Consider the following 19,103-nt stretch of genomic DNA (forward strand, 5'->3'; position numbering starts at 1 on the left):
CACTTCTGGATCCCAGTATGAGAACACTGTTAATGGCTGAGTTCAAATGTTGAATTCAAAACCTAGTTTACAAACAATAGGTAAGTACTTTATAATACATAATTTCAATGAAGTGTCCTATATTTGTCAATAAAGACAGATGGGATTATCTCTATGATTGACACCAATTCTCCCAGTCAACCCTCAACCATCTATTCAGCCAAACAGCTTTGAAAATATGCATGACAAGAAATATTATCTAGTCTAATGTTTTATGCAAATAATCCTGTACTAACCCTAGGACATGAACAGTTACTCCAGATTTCATAAAATGAAATAAGTTTGACATTTATCATAATTACACAATCTCTAACATGTGGGTTTGATGCCATTTTCTACCATGGTATGTAGAAACAGGCTGCAATAACACAAGAAATTTGGAAAATGCATATTATAAAAAGTTATTATAAAGTAAGTATTTTTAATTATTGTTTGTGCTTTTATAATGGTAAATGAGGACATTTTACTTTGTTTTCCTTAGATGAAAAGAAATTAGTGTAATGCAGAAAGATTAAAGATTTGATTTCAAAATGAAATTCATTCTGGTAAAAATATGCTGTTTCTGCAAATTGAGAGCATGGATGGATAAAAAATGAAGATTGAACGTGTCATAACTCATATGCCAGCTGTTGAAGGTGTGAAAAACAAGTTTTCTTGTACAATGTGGCAAAAAATAATCGGCTGTTTCCTGAAAGAAGTTATTGCTAATGATTCACAGCAAAGTTATAGCAGTTTCATTAGCAGAAAATGGGGAAAATGACTTTTTTCTGAAAACATTTTAATGTTTTCAGCAGACTGTTCTTAGATTACTTCAAGCATTTTATACATTATACCAACAGAATAATTTTGACTAAGAAATGGAGTATTTCTGAAGTAGTAGTAATGGTCTATATTGTGTAAGAGTGAGCAGTATTTCCAGCGAAATTAGGGGTTCATTCTTTCCAGGACACAATATCATTTTTTAATGCTCAGTATCTCAGGCGATATCAAATAGCGATTTTTATCATGTGTTGAATGTTATACACTTGTCAAATACCAAGAGCATGCATCTGTGCATATTCTTTGAATGAGTAGACATTATGTTGTACCAGCAGCCTATTTTGTTCCATTTATGAAGTTCAATTCTTAGCCTGGTGTTTCAAATTTCTTCTGAATTCAAAATTTAGAATTATACAAAATATTGTGCTACTTATGGCAATACGTACGGTCTTGTGCATCATAAATTACTGTGATGCACTTTAAACCTACAATACCCGTCCCTAATATTGTGTCTTCAGAAGCCAGTGCTTGTCTCAAGCGGCGACTAGCGGGATTGAGTGGTCAGGCTCACTGATTTGGTTGATGCATGTCATCGTATCCCAACTGCATAGATCAATGCCCATCATTTAGCTGGAATATTGCTGAGTGCGGAGTTCAGCAACAACAACAACAACAACAATTTTAGAAGATAAATAAGAGCCTTAACCATGTGTCTGGTCACCCTGGACACTACTGTGCAAAATGTTGTAGTGATTACTGGATCGGATACACCAAGGTGATATTGCCAATCAGTGTCCAAACCTGCAAGATCATGAACTATTTTGACCAGATGGACATACAAGGACCTCCTCTGAGAGGTCACGCAGATGGACATACAAGGACCTCCTCTGAGAGGTCATGCAGATGGACATACAAGGACCTCCTCTGAGAGGTCACACAGATGAGGCATACAAGGACCTCCTTTGAGAGGTCACGCAGATGAGGCTTACAGACCACAGGGATGGACAAGTCAGTAAGCTTGGTATTAATGACTCATGAACTGACGAAACAAGAAGGTTCATAAAAAGGAGTGAAGGGTTTTATGACATACCTTTATTTTTCTATGTCTCTATTTTCATATGACTTTACTTTCATATGTCTCTAGTTTCATATGACTTTACTTTCATAATGTCTCTAGTTTCATATGACTTTACTTTCATATGTCTCTAGTTTCATATGACTTTACTTTCATATGTCTCTAGTTTCATATGAATTAACTTTCATGTCTTTATTTTCATATGACTTTACTTTCATGTCTTTATTTTCATGGGCAGTCGGGTAGCCTAGTGGTTAAAGCGTTCGCTCGTCATGCTGAAGACCCGGGTTCGATTCCCGACATGGGTACAATGTGTGAAGCCCATTTCTGGTGTCCTTCCCCCGTGATATTGCTGGAATATTGCTAAAAGCTGCATAAAACCATACTCACTCACTCACTCACTTTATTTTCATATGACTTTACATTCATATGTCTATATTTTCATATGACTTTACTTTCATACCTTTCTTTTCATATGACTTTACTTTCATATGTCTATATTTTCATAATTTACTTCCATATGTCTATATTTCCATATGACTTTACTTTCATATGTCTATATTTTCATATGACTTTACTTTCATATGTCTTTATTTTCAAAAGCTATGGTTAAACTAAATTAACTTATATAGTGACTTGCATGAGTGTGTGGTGTGTGTGGCTGCTTATACTAGTCTGGACTAATGCTGAGTTTATAGTCCTAGCCCACTGAGATACCATAGTGGTATACCATACCGTCTAGTGAGTTGTTCCCCATGGATGTAGTTTGGCAATGTAGATAAAAACACAGTGGCCGAATGATCACATCAGTAAGTGGGATATGACAGTCGTAATGGGAGAAAGGTACAGGTAATCCACCAGCAAATCATCAGAATCTCCATGAAAGGCCAAATTTACCCCCCCTGTTCATGGACTTGACAAACATTCACGAGGTTGGATTCTTTTCAGGGAATCATCATCATTTAAATACAGGTAAATACTTTTAAAACTTCTACATTTTATAAGCATCCTGAAAGAGGCTGTACATGATATTGATGTCTCATTTAAGAAATAAACTACCCCATGGTGATTTTAAATGTACAATGAAACACTGAAGGAAGAATAAACCATGATGGGCGTTTATTTCACAAGTCTATGTCTTAAATGAAAACATAATAAAATAGGCAGAATTAATTCATAAAATATATTTTACTGGCTTTCAAAAGAGAAATAAAGTTCTCCATAAATAACCTCTGAAATACCTCCACAGGACATTTTCCTAAGACGCGCCTTGTTACATGCCTAATTAGTATCTTGCTGAGTTGCTCCATACCGAACTCCACTCTACACAAGATGACAGGTTATTGCATGCTCAGTTAGAAGCATAGCCAAGATATGAAGCATCAAGTGACAAGTTTCTTAAAAACGGTCACATTTTTTGTTTCGTAAATTATTATTTTAACTTTACCCATGTCAAATCATATGCATTTCCATATATTTAAAATATGATTACAGTTTTTGGAATATTTAAAAAAAATTCAAAGGTGCTTCATCACTTCAATTTTATATGTGACTTCGTGTCTTAATGAGCAAAAATAAGCCAAAATAACCCCTTTCAGACAGAGATAAGAAGATCTCAAATGTATTTAACCTGAAGTATCTTTATCTACAGCAGCAAAGTGAAAATTCTTGGAGCTGTTAGGGCTGTTGATTCTCAATCTGTTTATCAGCTTCCATGAGTAAGGGCGGGTAACTCTTGTCATGGTTCATTTGAGGATGTTATTTTCAAACGGAAATTGCTTAAATCTTCTTTTTCTAAACTTAGTGCTTTAATGAGAAAGGTAATTGTGCCACTGAATTGTGAAGAAATAAATCATGGCAAGGATTTTAAATAAATGAAAATGCATGAGGTGGAAAGAAATGTATATATATGTACACAAGGATAGGCCAAAGAGATGCATGCACTCCCAATTTGGCACTCCAATGTTTCAACAATATTATGGTGACACAGATGAATAGTGAGTTAAAGCATAAATAGTGTAACAGATTCTATGAAAAATAAAATAAAAACATTGTTTTTGTGTCATTATCTGTGGTATTGAAGTTAAGGGACAACCGTATATATTCTTATAGTCATTATAATTCAATAAACTCTCATCTTTCTCACCACAGACTTGCGGTATATCACGTTTCAACACGATATATGCAGAAATGAATATAGCTGCAGACTTGGACATTGTGAGCCTATTTTAAAAACACCAAAGCTGGGATCTTTCCATGGAAGCCGTTAAGTGCCATTTTTGTTTTTCTATACTTTTCTTGAACTTGAAATGGGCCGACAGACAGACAACTGGATGATTGAAAATGCACCACTAAAACAGCACGCTTTACTTTCAGTCAGGTGAATTAAAAACATCCCTTTTATGTTTTGTTTGTTTGTTTGTTGTTTAACACCGCACTCAGCAATATTCCAGCTATATGACGGTGGTCTGTAAATAATCCAGTCTGGACAAGACAATCCAGTGATTGACAGCATGAACATCGATCCACACAATTGGGATCAAAGACATGTATCAATCAAGTCAGCGAGCCTGACCACCCGATCCCGTTAGTCCCCTTTTACGACAAGCATAGTTGCCTTTTACGGCAAGTATGGGTTGCTGAAGACCTATTCTACCCCGGAATCTTCACGGGTCTCCCTTTTATGTAAGTGCTAGAGAAAAACACTAGTAATTTGTTACAAGAAGGGCCATACAGGGTGCGTGTCTTTTACTTTGTTTTATTAATTCGTCAAACTAGTTCTTTCATTCTGTTTTGAATATTTTAACAGTTATTTTAAATTATGTAGTGTTTGATAAAAAGATCTCATTCATGTTTTTGGGAGACCTGAAGCTGTTTTTCTCTTTAATCAATATAATTGATATTTCAAATGTGATACAAGACCCTCAACTGAAATGTCTGAAACATTTCTGTGCTATCAATAATTAATATTGTGAAATGGTTTTAACCTTTGAAAGGCAAAACATTACGTTAAAGAAACATAGTCATGTGTGTTTGATTTGACAGAATTTCATTTTTAACCAACGGAAAATTCAAATATTAACACAAAAGAGAAGTTGTTCAGAAACTTGGCCTCAGATTAGATTCTGGCACACACTTACATTTGAAGAAAGACCAATGAAGAAACTATTGAATACAACTACATAGGATATATCACACACACACATGTTGTCAACAACCAACACAGTTTAAAATGAGACACCATGGATGGATAAAAGAAATGTTAAATTATATCAGCGAAAGCTTAACTGTTAAACAATGTTTACAAGCCCTCATTCCCTCCCAGTGGGGACGAGAGAAGCCCATTTACTCCCCCGGCAGTGTGTGAAATCTCACCTCGGATGTAAATGTACACCAAGAGTTCTCAGACAATCTGTTAAAGTAATCTGCAGACCATCTAAATTAAATTTTCTTACAAGAGACGTGTGAGCTAATTCCTCCTGGCTTGCAGTTGGTGCTAAAAGCTTGGACAGCTTCGTGAATGTTTCCATTCATTAACTGCATGCAAGAGCGTCTTAGAGAACGCCCCTTGGAGGTGTTAGTTTTCTGACCAACTGCATGCAAGTGTATAACAAGGACAAATGAAATTGTTCTATAGGTCCTAAAACAGAAATATTACAGGATAATAGTAAATATACAGGGTGCGATTTCCCATTGACAAGACTGCACTAGTGCAGGTTGAAATCGACTTGTGCAGGCTAAGTTTATAAGCAGAGTGAACTCAGTGAAATATTCCACAAACAGGATAAGTATACCGGTAACTTGTTTAAAATTAATACCATGTATGCAAAACCTAAACATATTGAAATAACATTACTTTCATTTCGCACACTGTTCATGTTTGCCCCCAGTTTTTGTACACTACATATCTCCACTATATACACGCTTAATGTTCCAGTAAATTATGTGATGCAGCCAGTTTATGTACACTACAGATCTTCACTATATACACGCTTAATGTTCCAGTAAATTATGTGATGCAGCCAGTTTATGTACACTACAGATCTTCACTATATACACGCTTAATGTTCCAGTAAATTATGTGATGCAGCCAGTTTATGTACACTACATATCTTCACTATATACACGCTTAATGTTCCAGTAAATTATGTGATGCAGCCAGTTTATGTACACTACATATCTTCACTATATACACGCTTAATGTTCCAGTAAATTATGTGATGCAGCCAGTTTATGTACACTACATATCTTCACTATATACACGCTTAATGTTCCAGTAAATTATGTGATGCAGCCAGTTTATGTACACTACATATCTTCACTATATACACGCTTAATGTTCCAGTAAATTATGTGATGCAGCCAGTTTATGTACACTACATATCTTCACTATATACACGCTTAATGTTCCAGTAAATTATGTGATGCAGCCAGTTTATGTACACTACATATCTTCACTATATACACGCTTAATGTTCCAGTAAATTATGTGATGCAGCCAGTTTTTGTACACTACAGATCTTCACTATATACACGCTTAATGTTCCAGTAAATTATGTGATGCAGCCAGTTTATGTACGCTACAGATTGCCAAAATTCACTACATACACGCTTCATTTTCCAGTAAATTATGTGATGCAGCCAGTTTCTCTGTTGTACAGTCAGTTTATCTGTTGTGCCATTAGTTTATATGTCCTGCAGCCATTTCATCTGTGTTACAGCCAGTTTCTATGTTGTGCAGTCAGTTTATATGTCGTGCAGCCAGTTCATCTGTTGTACAGCCAGTTTCTATGTTGTGCAGTCAGTTTATATGTCGTGCAGCCAGTTTATCTGTTTTGCAGTCAGTTTATCTGTTGTACAGCCAGTTTCTCTGTTGTGCCATTACCAGTAGTTCATATTTCGTGCAGCCAGTTTATCTGTTGTACAGCCAGTTTCTCTGTAGTGCAGCCAGTTTATCTGTTGTGCGGTCAGTTTATCTGTTGGGCCATTTATATGTTGTGTTGTTTCTATGTTGTGCCATTAGTTTATCTGTTGTGCAGCCAGTTTCTCTGTTGTACAGTCAGTTTCTCTGTTGTACAGTCAGTTTATCTGTTGTGCTGCCAGTTTATTTGTTGTGCAGCCATCTATCTGTTGTACAGTCGGTGTATCTGTTGTGCTGCCAGTTTATTTGTTGTGCAGTCAGTTTATCTGTTGTAAGTGAGTTTATCTGTTGTAAGTCAGTTATTAACAGCAGTATGCACAAGGTGCAGCGGAGAGAGAGGAAAACGAAATCATACACTGATATATTACATTTCAATATGGGGTGTAAAGTGGATTTGTCCAAAGTGCCAGTATTATGCACACATATAATCAATACAATAATCACAGCTCTGTTTGCTGGTCTGGATAGAAATAACTTAAAGGGGACAAGGTGTTTGCAAATTGCCAGTTCCAGCAAGTTTGGTTCTTGTCTACAGTATATGATGGTGTATACCTGAAACACTCATTATCAGAACAATCCTTGCAATATGTCTTGTATGTCCAGCAACCTTGAGCATTTAATAATTCTTATCACTATTGCCTTGTAAATTTTCAGCAATTAAATTAAAAACAACAAATCAATATGAGAGGGTGAGTAATTCTAGTAATTAAACAGGGTTTTACCTTGACCCAGAAAACTAGTGGTCCAGATGGCCCCCAATTACTAATTTCAAGGGTCCTTACAGGAAAAATGAGGGTCCTGTAAAGTAATGCAATGGCACAGAGTACTGTACAGTATGATTTCATTACATGAACTTGATATTTCTTGTCAAAAATATGGTACAATGAATATTATTGTGAGTCCCTCGGGATGGAATATATATTATTATCTGTGTCCATTATATACTTTGTGAGTACTGGATGCACATTTCAGCATCACATCGTCACATCGTCACATCTTACACAGTCCATTCATGTGTTTTTCATGTGTTTCATTTTGGACAAGTCTACACATTTGATAAACATACGTCATGGAATGTTTAACTTTCATTCAGGAAATATCCTAAAACATGAGGAGAGGAGAGAGAGGGTGGGAATGTTATCCACTATTGTTCACAAAGCTTCAGAATGGTTTGGATGTCAAACCCTTTGAAGTAGGCCCTATTTGCCACTGCTAGACAGGTTCACCGCAGTGCAGTACAGGAATCATGACATGGAACATGCTAGATGAGCGCAAATAACTACTTTGTGTTTCAAAGTCCAGTTCTATTTTACCTCATTATTTAGTTGTATGTTTTTATTACATTTACATGTTTAAGATGTTTCAGAACAGTATGCACACCCATGCATACCCCTCTGGATCTGCAAATTCATCCAATCCCTCTAAAAAACTCCTGCCTCCATGTAGCCCCTAAGGGAGACAACTCTGTCAGGGCATTGGTGTGTTACAGTGTTTCTTTTTTGTTCAAGTCTGGACCAGACAATCAAGTGATTGATGTCATGAGCATCTAGAAATGATGACATGCATCAACTAAGTCAGCGAGCTTGACCACACAATCCCGTTAGTCGCCTCTTACGACAAGCATAGTCGTCTTTTATGGCAAGCATGGGTTGCTGTAGACCTATTCTACCCCGGATCTTCACAGGGTGTGTTGCAGTTTCTTGCACTAGCTCCATGCAGTGACACACAACATCCTCATATTTCAGTTACTCAACACATGGGACGTTCCGATGCCATGAAATACATGTGAACTCTGCCTGACACTGATTGCGCTGTACATCAGTACGTGGGTGTCAAACCAGGGGAACTGCACTGAACACAGTGATTTTACGCTGTGATTGACAAGGTCTCAGGGAATATATATATGATTATGCTATATATACCCACAGATAAACACAGTATAATTAGAAGTAAACAATTCCTGTCTGCCTAGGTTATTCATGTTACCTTAACCCATGTTTTACATCCGAGAGACGTATTGTTTACAAATATGCTTTGTAACAAGGATAGCATTGAACTAATGACGGATGTGAAACTGTAAGAAATTAATGTACTCTTGTTGACCATCAGTAGCAATACTTTTGCTGGTATTGGGTAAGACATTTGTCTGTATACAGAAATATGCAGGGGTACATTTTCTGTTGCCCCATTGCACCTTTAAACTCCATGAACGAGTCACCCAACTGCACGTTTAAACTCCATGAACGAGTTACCCAACTGCACCTTCAAACTCCATGAACGAGTTACCCAACTGCACCTTTAAACTCCATGAACGAGTTACCCAACTGCACCTTCAAACTCCATGAACGAGTTACCCAACTGCACCTTTAAACTCCATGAACGAGTCACCCAACTGCACCTTTAAACTCCATGAACGAGTTACCCAATTGCATCTTTAAACTCCATGAACGAGTTACCCAACTACACCTTTAAACTCCATGAACGAGTCACCCAACTGCACCTTTAAACTCCATGAACGAGTTACCCAATTGCATCTTTAAACTCCATGAACGAGTTACCCAACTGCACCTTCAAACTCCATGAACGAGTTACCCAACTGCACATTTAAACTCCATGAACGAGTCACCCAACTGCACCTTTAGATTCTTGGAGCAACTGTTACATACGATGAACACCTATAATTTTATAAGTGCTCAGGAAAGTAAAACAGAATTTGTTGAGTTTGGAGTATGTGATACCACAGACTGTCTTTGTATCTTCCCCCATCTGGCCATCCACAGAGCGTGTGAGTGATGGCAACAAGTGCAGTCATAACCCTGAGACTAGACAGCTCTGCTGAATCAGTTCAGACTTGAGATGTATATCAAATGTCTACAGGTATGATACCTTTATGCAAAAATAAGCACTTTATCACAGAGAAATGGTGTTGGTTCAAGATAGGAGGATATCAAAATTCTTCGCGAAGAATTATTTTTGACACTTCCTGTTGTAACAGCGCAAGCAATACACTATACAGAGATGATATTGCTGAATGTTCAGATTCATCTATATCGGCCTTGTATTGGAAAAGTAATTTAGATGATTAATTACAGAATATTTGATGTAGAGCCAAAAGGTTGGACCTGCCTTTAGAAATATCCAGGAAGTACAATGTCATATTTCAGGTCAGTAATCAAAAATGTTTTCATCTCAAAACTTTGAGAGCGTTATCAATTTCTGACAAAACTGCGATTTTTAAAAGGGGACCCAAAAGGAAGAAAGTGATCAGTATGACTGTATGGGAGATAGAAATCTTGTTATAATTATTATTTCTGATGAAGAGTGGTGGTAGCAGTAACCAAGTGCTTAAAAACAAATAACCATTACATGACATGTCAAAGACCTAATAATCGTTACATGAATGACCTGACACTTGTGACGTCAACAACCCGATACTAGTGACATCAATGACCCAATACTTGTGACGTCAATGACCTGATTCTTGTGACCTCAATGACCTGATACTTGTGACCTCAATGACCTGATACTTGTGACGTCAATGACCCTATATTTGTGACCTCAATGACCTGATACTTGTGTCCTCAATTACCCGATACTTGTGACCTGAATGATGACCTGATACTTGTGTCCTCAATGACCTATATTTGTGACCTCAATGACATGATACTTGTGTCCTCAATAACCCAATACTTGTGACCTCAATGACTTGATACTTGTGTCCTCAATGACCCAATACTTGTGACCTCAATGACATGATACTAGTGTCCTCAATGACCCTATATTTGTGACCTCAATACCTGATACTGATGTCCTCAATGACCCAATACTTGTGACGTAATTCAGTGACCTGATCCCGGTGAGGTCAATGACCTGTGTTCATGAATTGCAACGGGTAGATCCATTCATCGTGACAAATTACACATAAAAGACAATTGGTTAACTCTCCATTTCTTAGCACTGTAATCTTATCCCCTTCAGGCAAGTTTTAATCCAGGTTTACAAGAAATAAAGTCTTTGTAGAAGCTGTGCTTATCCTTAAGTAGTCACATATTGCCTGTTGACATTGCCTTAACAATTTTCAGCTTAATACTACTCCTGTTGTTAAGGTGATTAAGTGAGTGATAATTGCTATACATGAACATCAGAAACCTTGCAACTATTCACAGCCCTGTTGTTAGAAGACACTTCATCATAGACTGTACTGCAGCAATTTATCAACAATGTTTCCATCAATACACAACTACATGTCAGGCTCGCTGGTTGATGCTTGTCATCATATCCGAATTGCATAGATCGATGCTCATGATGTCAATCACCGTACTGTCTGGTCCCCTCTCGGTTTTTACAGACCGCTGTCATATAGCTGGAATATTGCTGTGTGCGGTGTTGAACAACCAAGCAAAGTTTAACATGATACTTAGAAACAGATTCATTACATATTCTCTGTAAACCACATCCCCAGCATTTCTTTGAAAACTGATGAAGATATTCAGAAAATTCAAGGAAGCCTATTTTCTGTCTATATTGTCCTAGGGAGATAAATCCACACTGTAGATCATTGTCTGTCTTTACCAAGATCCCACAACAGAGAAAACCCAGATACAGTTACTTTCAAACACAAATGCCTGTAAAACAGGCACAGTAAGGCTGTTTTCACAAATGTTGAGAGAAACACTGCAAGTATTACATTTCCTCTGGCTTGTGTGCTTAATCACAAATTTTGTTTTTCTTGTTGACCAAGAAACTTGATTTGAGATAAGTTTAGATGTTGAAACTTGTTTTCAAGTTTTCAGCAATGTTCTTTCTGATGGTGTGATAGAAATATAAAATCACAGACATATAAGATAGCTATCATCTCCCTGGGAGGTGTGAGATGGGGTCAGACACTCGGCTGCGAAGTGACCCTCGTGGAACACTGATACTTCCTCTGATGAAGACCTGCTGTGAGAATGAGCGGCTGAGAAAAAACACATTGTGCAGAATATTTGTGTTGGGAAGCATTTTTTCACAATTTTCATCTCTTTGTATTCTTGTCAGAATTGGTATTTAAACACTGCAAGCATGGAAGAAATACATTGTTTTCAGATGGGTAGACTGATCAGATGAGGCGCCTATTGGGATGAAATACAATATGTAATGGAGAAATCACCCAGATCTGTTGATTTGAGAGATTTCTCTCACTTAAACTATGTTATGGTGGACATATAACTTCTCTATAATTTTGCATAATGACCAACAGTTTTGTCTGGGTTATTTGTTTAAAATGCACAGAATGGCAAGTGAATTCCTGGCTCAGAATCAAGTGCAAGAACAACAGCATGACATCATCATAATGGTTTAATCACAGAGGCCCAACAATAATAACATGTTGTGCAATCACAAAGATTGGAAACATACCATAGCTTGATTCGAGTGCTCAACAACTCAAGAGAGTTGTCTTCCATGAATCTGGTGTGAGTTATCTCCCCTAATCCAAAACCAAATGTCAGATGGTTTCAGAAGAGATTGAATGTTTTGTCGTTCTTCACAACCAGGCAAAGACAGATTGAAGACAGTACATTCACTACAAAGCTGTCCCTAAGGGTGGCACAGTCTCAACATCTTAAAGGAAGACTAGGCTCAGGTCAAAGCAAATATCAAGTCATTCAAAACCCATTGTGGCTGAAACTCATATTGTATGATGCATATCAGTTCAACAGTTGAAGAATATCGTAATACACACTGACAACGTCTCAGACGGACACACAGACATTATGCGAACATGTGTCATACATGTAACATTGATTACAATGAGTGTCAGAATTCTTGTATTTCCCAAAACAAGAGCGAGGATAATACATTAATTCGTAAAATCAGTATGACACACATGTGAGTATAATAATTAACCATTATTTCTTAATCCTTTTGAGCTTCCCTGTCATCTTAGAAAACTAAAATTGTTGAATGATGTCAACAATCCTAAGCTATGACATTGTTTCTGGGATTATGTCATTCCAACCTCACATCACAATAAGATTTGAATGATGTCAACAATGTCGTCCAAAAGACGTAAACAATTCTCTATAACACTAAAGTGACATTTGCGCATATGATTTTAATGAACTCGATTATTTCTAACCCAAGGGCCAAAACCGAAAATAGGTACCCAATCGTGGAGCATAGTCCCCTTTAAGATGAAATATCTTAGTCATAAGCAACCTGGCTCACATCAACGTCAACACAATTAACCTTAACAAGCTTCACAAGAAGGTAAAATAACAGAATAGATGACATAAATGGATGTTAAAACAATGTATTTAATCTTGTCTTTGAATGGTACATGATACCCATAATAGTGACAATTTTCTGATATCAACTTCAATACCATCTTAATACCATCTGGTATGCATATTAGCATCCTATTAGCATCAGGTGATGAAGGAGTAAGCATATACTCTGAAATGTTGTGTTCCTCATAATAAAGGGGTGGTCGGGTAGCCTAGTGGTTAAAGCATTCACTTGTCACACTGAAGACCCAGGTTTGATTCCCAACATGGGTACAATGTGTGAAGCCCATTTCTGGTGTCTCCCGCCATGACATTGCTGGAATATTGCTAAAAGCGGCCTAAAACCATACTCACTCACTCATAATTAAGAAGTTGACATCATTAATTATCTCCCCTAATGTGTTTAATATAAAAAAAACATTCAGATTCAGCCGCAGTTACATTTAAATTCGCATAGAAAATACACAACAGCATGCGAATGTAACATAAGATCTCCTCTAAGATAACATAAATAAGAAATGATGAGCTTTTAGTCAGACCTTACTTAACTAAGTCCCGGTATTCATGATTTAGACCTTGTTGTATTTAAAATCAAAATAATGATCATGAAGAGACCTTACCTTGAAAAACAAGAAACCTGATTTAACTTGAATAACAAACAAACAAACAAACTAAAAAGGCAATGATTTCTGTAGTATTTCAAATTCACCAATACATTAGGTGATTACATAAGTGAGAATGAAAACTGAAATCTCTCCCATGACAAACCCTGACCACGTGTCTGCTTAAGAAAAATGTAGAGCACAAGAAACGTCAACACAGACGTCATTCACAAGAAACTATTATCCTTCCCTTTTATCTGGAAAGTAATTTTTTTGTGATTTTAGAAAAGTGATTTCACTAATGCCATTTGCATCAGTAGAGGGTGATAATTACACTATTTTCTAACAGTTTTCAAAAACGATTTACTCCAAAAACCATATGAAAAAAACCAAAAAACTTTTAGAACTTTGCATCTTCATCAATAAACTCTCATATTCTCTAAATGATCCTTTCATTTTCACTCATAAAAGCATGTGTTGCACCATACGTGTAACCTAATGTTTAAAGCAAATTGCTTCTGTAAGTTGTGTGTTATCGGTTTGCCCTTCTTCACCCTATTATCCCCCTGCCCCATATATTGTTTGTAGTTACATGATGTAGAACCCCTTTAACCCCCATATCTCCCGGAGTCTTTGTTCTTTAATCGTATATGAGTTTGAGTTACCCTTTAACCCCTATTTCCAGGAACAATGTCTAGGAATCACATTTCAAAACCATGTAAAAATGGCCCACAGCTCTAAAGCACCACAATTTGCTGTATACTGGTTAGCGACCACTTATCTCCAAGGACTAATTATGGCGAACACCCTGTAACAGCGTGCACATGATTCAGACTTGTTTTACTTTAGCTTGTTTTCATTAGAAAGGAGAAAGATAAATCCAAAATTAATCACAATTACATCTAGTTTGGCAATATTAAATATCACCAGCTAAGCACGTGCTCAAAAAGTATGTTAGAAGAGACACATGAAGGTGTCATGTGACTAGTTCACATAAACAAATAAACAAATACCAACCAACAAAGTTTAATTTAGTCAATGCTTACTGTCTCTCATTTCCCCCGAAATACATTTTACACCCTAATTTAGCACTTTCTTTATATAAACATAACCTGAATGTATCACAAAATCCACAGTAAATAGTGTTATTTATGAGCATGTATAGAGGTCGAAATTGAGAAATATTGGTTTACATCCACTGCCAATTGACAGATTGAAAAAGCAATTTCATTTTCATAATAATGCTTGAGCTGTATGAATGTAATACCAGAGATTACACAAATAGTAATTTGTATCACTGCCACAAGACAATTGTGATAAATGGAAAAGTTTTGTTAAGACTGTTACGATTCTTTCTCTTTGTAGTATAACAGAAACAGACTCTAACTTTTACCACAGGCAAAATACAAATGTTTGCTCATGCTTTCACAAAAGTCAAGGTAAGTGCTAGAGTAAACTTTAAATTTCGAATATTTCAGAAATAACACTGAAACAAGCGTCAACAGAAGACGACAACTGCCCTCCGGCCCCTTCAATTGCAAATGGCACCGCTTCCCTGGTTAATATATGTACCATGCCGGATTAATAATATATCATGTTTTTTAAAGTAATGGTCTGGAAACGAAATACAGATGGACAGACCAGACCATACCCCCCCTCCTCCCCCCCCCCCCGCCTGGGTTTAAATCCAAGATTTGCCAAGATTATGATGCATGGTTTGTCTGTTCTACACATTAGTTTGTAAAGTTCACCAAAGTAATGCAACATCAATGACCTGTGTGAAAATCAATCTCATTAAAATCAGATCTTAATTCTCGCGACAGCTAAACAAAGATCTGAGGACATCCCATTATGGGTCATGTTAGAATGACCTTTCAACCGACCAATCAGAGCATTGCTTTCCAGATCAGGAAAGTGACATTTAGATTGCGTTTTCTAATAATTGGACCTCGAAAAGGTTAATACAGTTACTGGTTGTAAGACTGATTCCGTCAAAATCATCGTCTGTCTCTCGCTTCAATGGGATAAACAGTTGAACCAAAGAGATTTTCCATAGCCTGTGGGTAACACTGCCATACAATCCTGGCAATCTATTAGACATTCCAGAACATTCTTTTATTCAGTTTTCACATTTAAATCGAAAAACTTGGTCAAAAGAAAATTCAAATTTTAGTCTGGAATGGAAGTTGCCATTTTGTAACTAGTGCCTGAGAAAGCTGCTTTCTCATTGGCAATTGTCAACTTCTTGTTAGTCATTTCATTAATCGGTCAAGGTCCGCGAAAGGTCTTCTGACATGACCTGTCATGGGATGTCCTCTGATCTTTGTTTGGCGTAGCGTGAACATAGATCTGTGTTTAATGAGATTGTGCAGATATAGGCCTTATCGCTCACACTAATCTGACACACCATTAAAATATCATTGAAATACGGTTCCATGAAGTGTTAAATTCAACACCCTCACTCATTCATGCAAAAACATCTACCTTGGTATGAGTATGGTTTAATTATGATTGAGAAATGTTTCAGAGAGTGGCAGAGAACTTGCAGCTTGGATCATAGATCCCACAACCAGCAAAGACAAGATACAGTTACTTCCCAACACAAATGCCTGGGAGACACATGACCAGCCCCACCCCAACATGTCCATCTTCCCCACCTCCACATGTCCATCCTCCCCAACTCCACATGTCCATCCTCCCCAACACCACATGTCCATCTTCCCCAACCCTACATGACCAGCCCCACCCCTACATGACCAGCCCCACCCCCACATGACTAGCCCCACCTCCACATGTCCATCCTCCCCACCCATACATGACCAGCCCCACCCCAACATGTCCATCTTCCCCACCCCTACATGACCAGCCCCACCCCTACATGACCAGCTCCACCCCCACATGACTAGCCCCACCTCCACATGTCCATCCTCCCCACCCATACATGACCAGCCCCACCCCAACATGTCCATCTTCCCCACCCCTACATGACCAACCCCACACCTACATGACCAGCACCACCTCCACATGTCCATCCTCCTCCACATGACCAGCCCCACATGTCCATCCTCCCAACCCCCACATGTCCATCCTCCCCACCACCACATGACCAGCCCCACCTCCACATGTCCATCCTCCCAACCCCCACATCTCCATCTTCCCTACCCCACATGACAAGCCACACCCCCACATGTCCATCCTCCCAACCCCCACATGTCCATCCTCCCCACCACCACATGACCAGCCCCACCTCCACATGTCCATCCTCCCAACCCCCATATGTCCATCCTCCCCACCCCCACATGACCAGCCCCACCTCCACATGTCCATCCTCCCCACCTCCACATGACTAGCCCCACCTCCACATGTCCATCCTCCCCACCCCCACATGACAAGCCACACCCACACATGTCCATCCTCCGCAACCCCACATGTCTGTCCTCCCCACCCCCACATGACCAGCCCCACCTCCTCCTGTCCATACTCCCCACCCCCACATGACCAGCCCCATCTCCACATGTCCATCCTCCCCACCTCCACATGTCCAGCCCCACCCCCACATGACCAGCCCCACCTCCACATGTCCATCCCCACCTCCACATGTCCATCCTCCCCACCTCCACATGTCCATCCTCCCAACCCCCACATGTCCATCATCCCCACCCCACATGACCAGCCCCACCTCCACCTGTCCATCCTCCCCACCCCCACATGTCCATCATCCCAAACCTCCACATGTCCAGCACCTCCACATGTCCAGCCCCACCTCCACATGTCCATCCTCCCCACCTCCACATGTCCATCCTCCCCATCCTCACATGTCCATCCTCCCCACCCCCACATGTCAATCCTCCCCACCCCCACATGTCCAGCCCCACCTCCACATGTCCATCCTCCCCACCCCCACATGTCAATCCTCCCCACCCCCACATGTCCAGCCCCACCTCCACATGTCCATCCTCCCCACCCCCACATGTCCAGCCCCACCTCCACATATCAATCCTTCCCACCTCCACATGTCCATCCTCCCCACCCCCACATGACCAGCCCCACCTCCACATATCAATCCTTCCCACCTCCACATGACTAGCCCCACCTCCACATGTCCATCCTCCCCACCCCACATGACAAGCCACACCCACACATGTCCATCCTCCGCAACCCCACGTCTGTCCTCCCCACCCCCACATGACCAGCCCCACCTCCACATATCAATCCTTCCCACCTCCACATGACCAGCCCCACCTCCACATGACCAGCCCCACCTCCACATATCAATCCTTCCCACCTCCACATGACCAGCCCCACCCCCACATGACCAGCCCCACCCCCACACTCGTCTGTATTCCGGTACATATAGCACATCTTATAAATCTGTTTCCCTGCAATTTTGCCAGTATAATCATTAAAGCACATCTCCGCCTTAGATAAGATCATTATTCATTAACCCCTTGAATCCTATGGCATCATCCTTTCAAGTGTTCCCATTCTGCTGTGCAACTTTAACTCTAGTTATCTCCAAGGGCCATCCTTCAATAACACATAACTCCTAAGTGTCCAACCTTTAACACTTTGTATCTGACATTCTCGTAATTTGCTTCCTAAATAACATCTGCAACAGCCTAATCTTACTCCAATCAGTCTGCTCAACAAACTCTGTAGATTTCAATGTCTCTGAATTTTTTACAATTTTTAAATTTGCAATAACTGCCACAGGTAATGACTTGTCTGACCTGTCTCGCCAACCATTTTGACAGAAATGTGCATCTGGAGAAACGTTTTTAAATCTGAGAAAGCTGTTTTTTAATTGAAAGAAAACATAGGTGATTAACTGTATATATTTGACACCTTAGGTCTCCTTTCTTCTCTTCCGAGATATTATCTCCATGCTCCCATCCCATGCCACAGTAGAATAGTCCCCCTTTTTTCCCCTCGTCATGTCCCTTGTACCCAATCTCTTCCTCATCCAAATTACCTGCTCGCTAGTCTCATAGTGCCTGCAACCTCTCCATCCTCACGTCCCACGTAACCCCACCTCTTCCTCATCTAGATTACCTATCAGCTAGTCTTATTATGGCTCCTGAAGAAAGCCTTTAATCGTAAGCTCGATTCTTTGTACATGATTCTATTTTAATTTATACAGCCAAAGTTATTTCTGTCAATCATATCCAAACACACCTCCTCCAATATCCAACTGACCAATACTTCATCACTTCCCCCTTCCCCCCCCCGTCAACAGAATCCTTGTCCTTGTCCTTGCAGATTCCCAAGACATCAACTGCTTCCTTGAAATATGCTATGTTTTTCCCCTTATCGTGTGCAGGTATATACAGTTATTGTAAAGTATGAGATATGGGGTTGTCCTTACTTCCTTCCCTTCCCCCCAGCCTCCGCACCCTGCTGTCTTCCGAGCAGATCCCCACAGAAGTGATGAAATCGACTGT

The 19,103-nt window shown here is 39.3% G+C and overlaps 1 protein-coding gene across 1 annotated transcript in view; it reads right to left on the bottom strand.

Moving 5' to 3' along the window:
* LOC139444661 (testin-like) overlaps nt 1–19,103 on the bottom strand; it is a 74,580-nt gene that overhangs the window by 28,545 nt on the left and 26,932 nt on the right. The window lies entirely within an intron of this gene.

Source organism: Haliotis cracherodii, unplaced genomic scaffold (assembly GCF_022045235.1).
Source record: "Haliotis cracherodii isolate W230 unplaced genomic scaffold, xgHalCrac1.p SCAF_6, whole genome shotgun sequence".
NCBI classification, from domain to species: Eukaryota; Metazoa; Mollusca; class Gastropoda; order Lepetellida; family Haliotidae; genus Haliotis; species Haliotis cracherodii.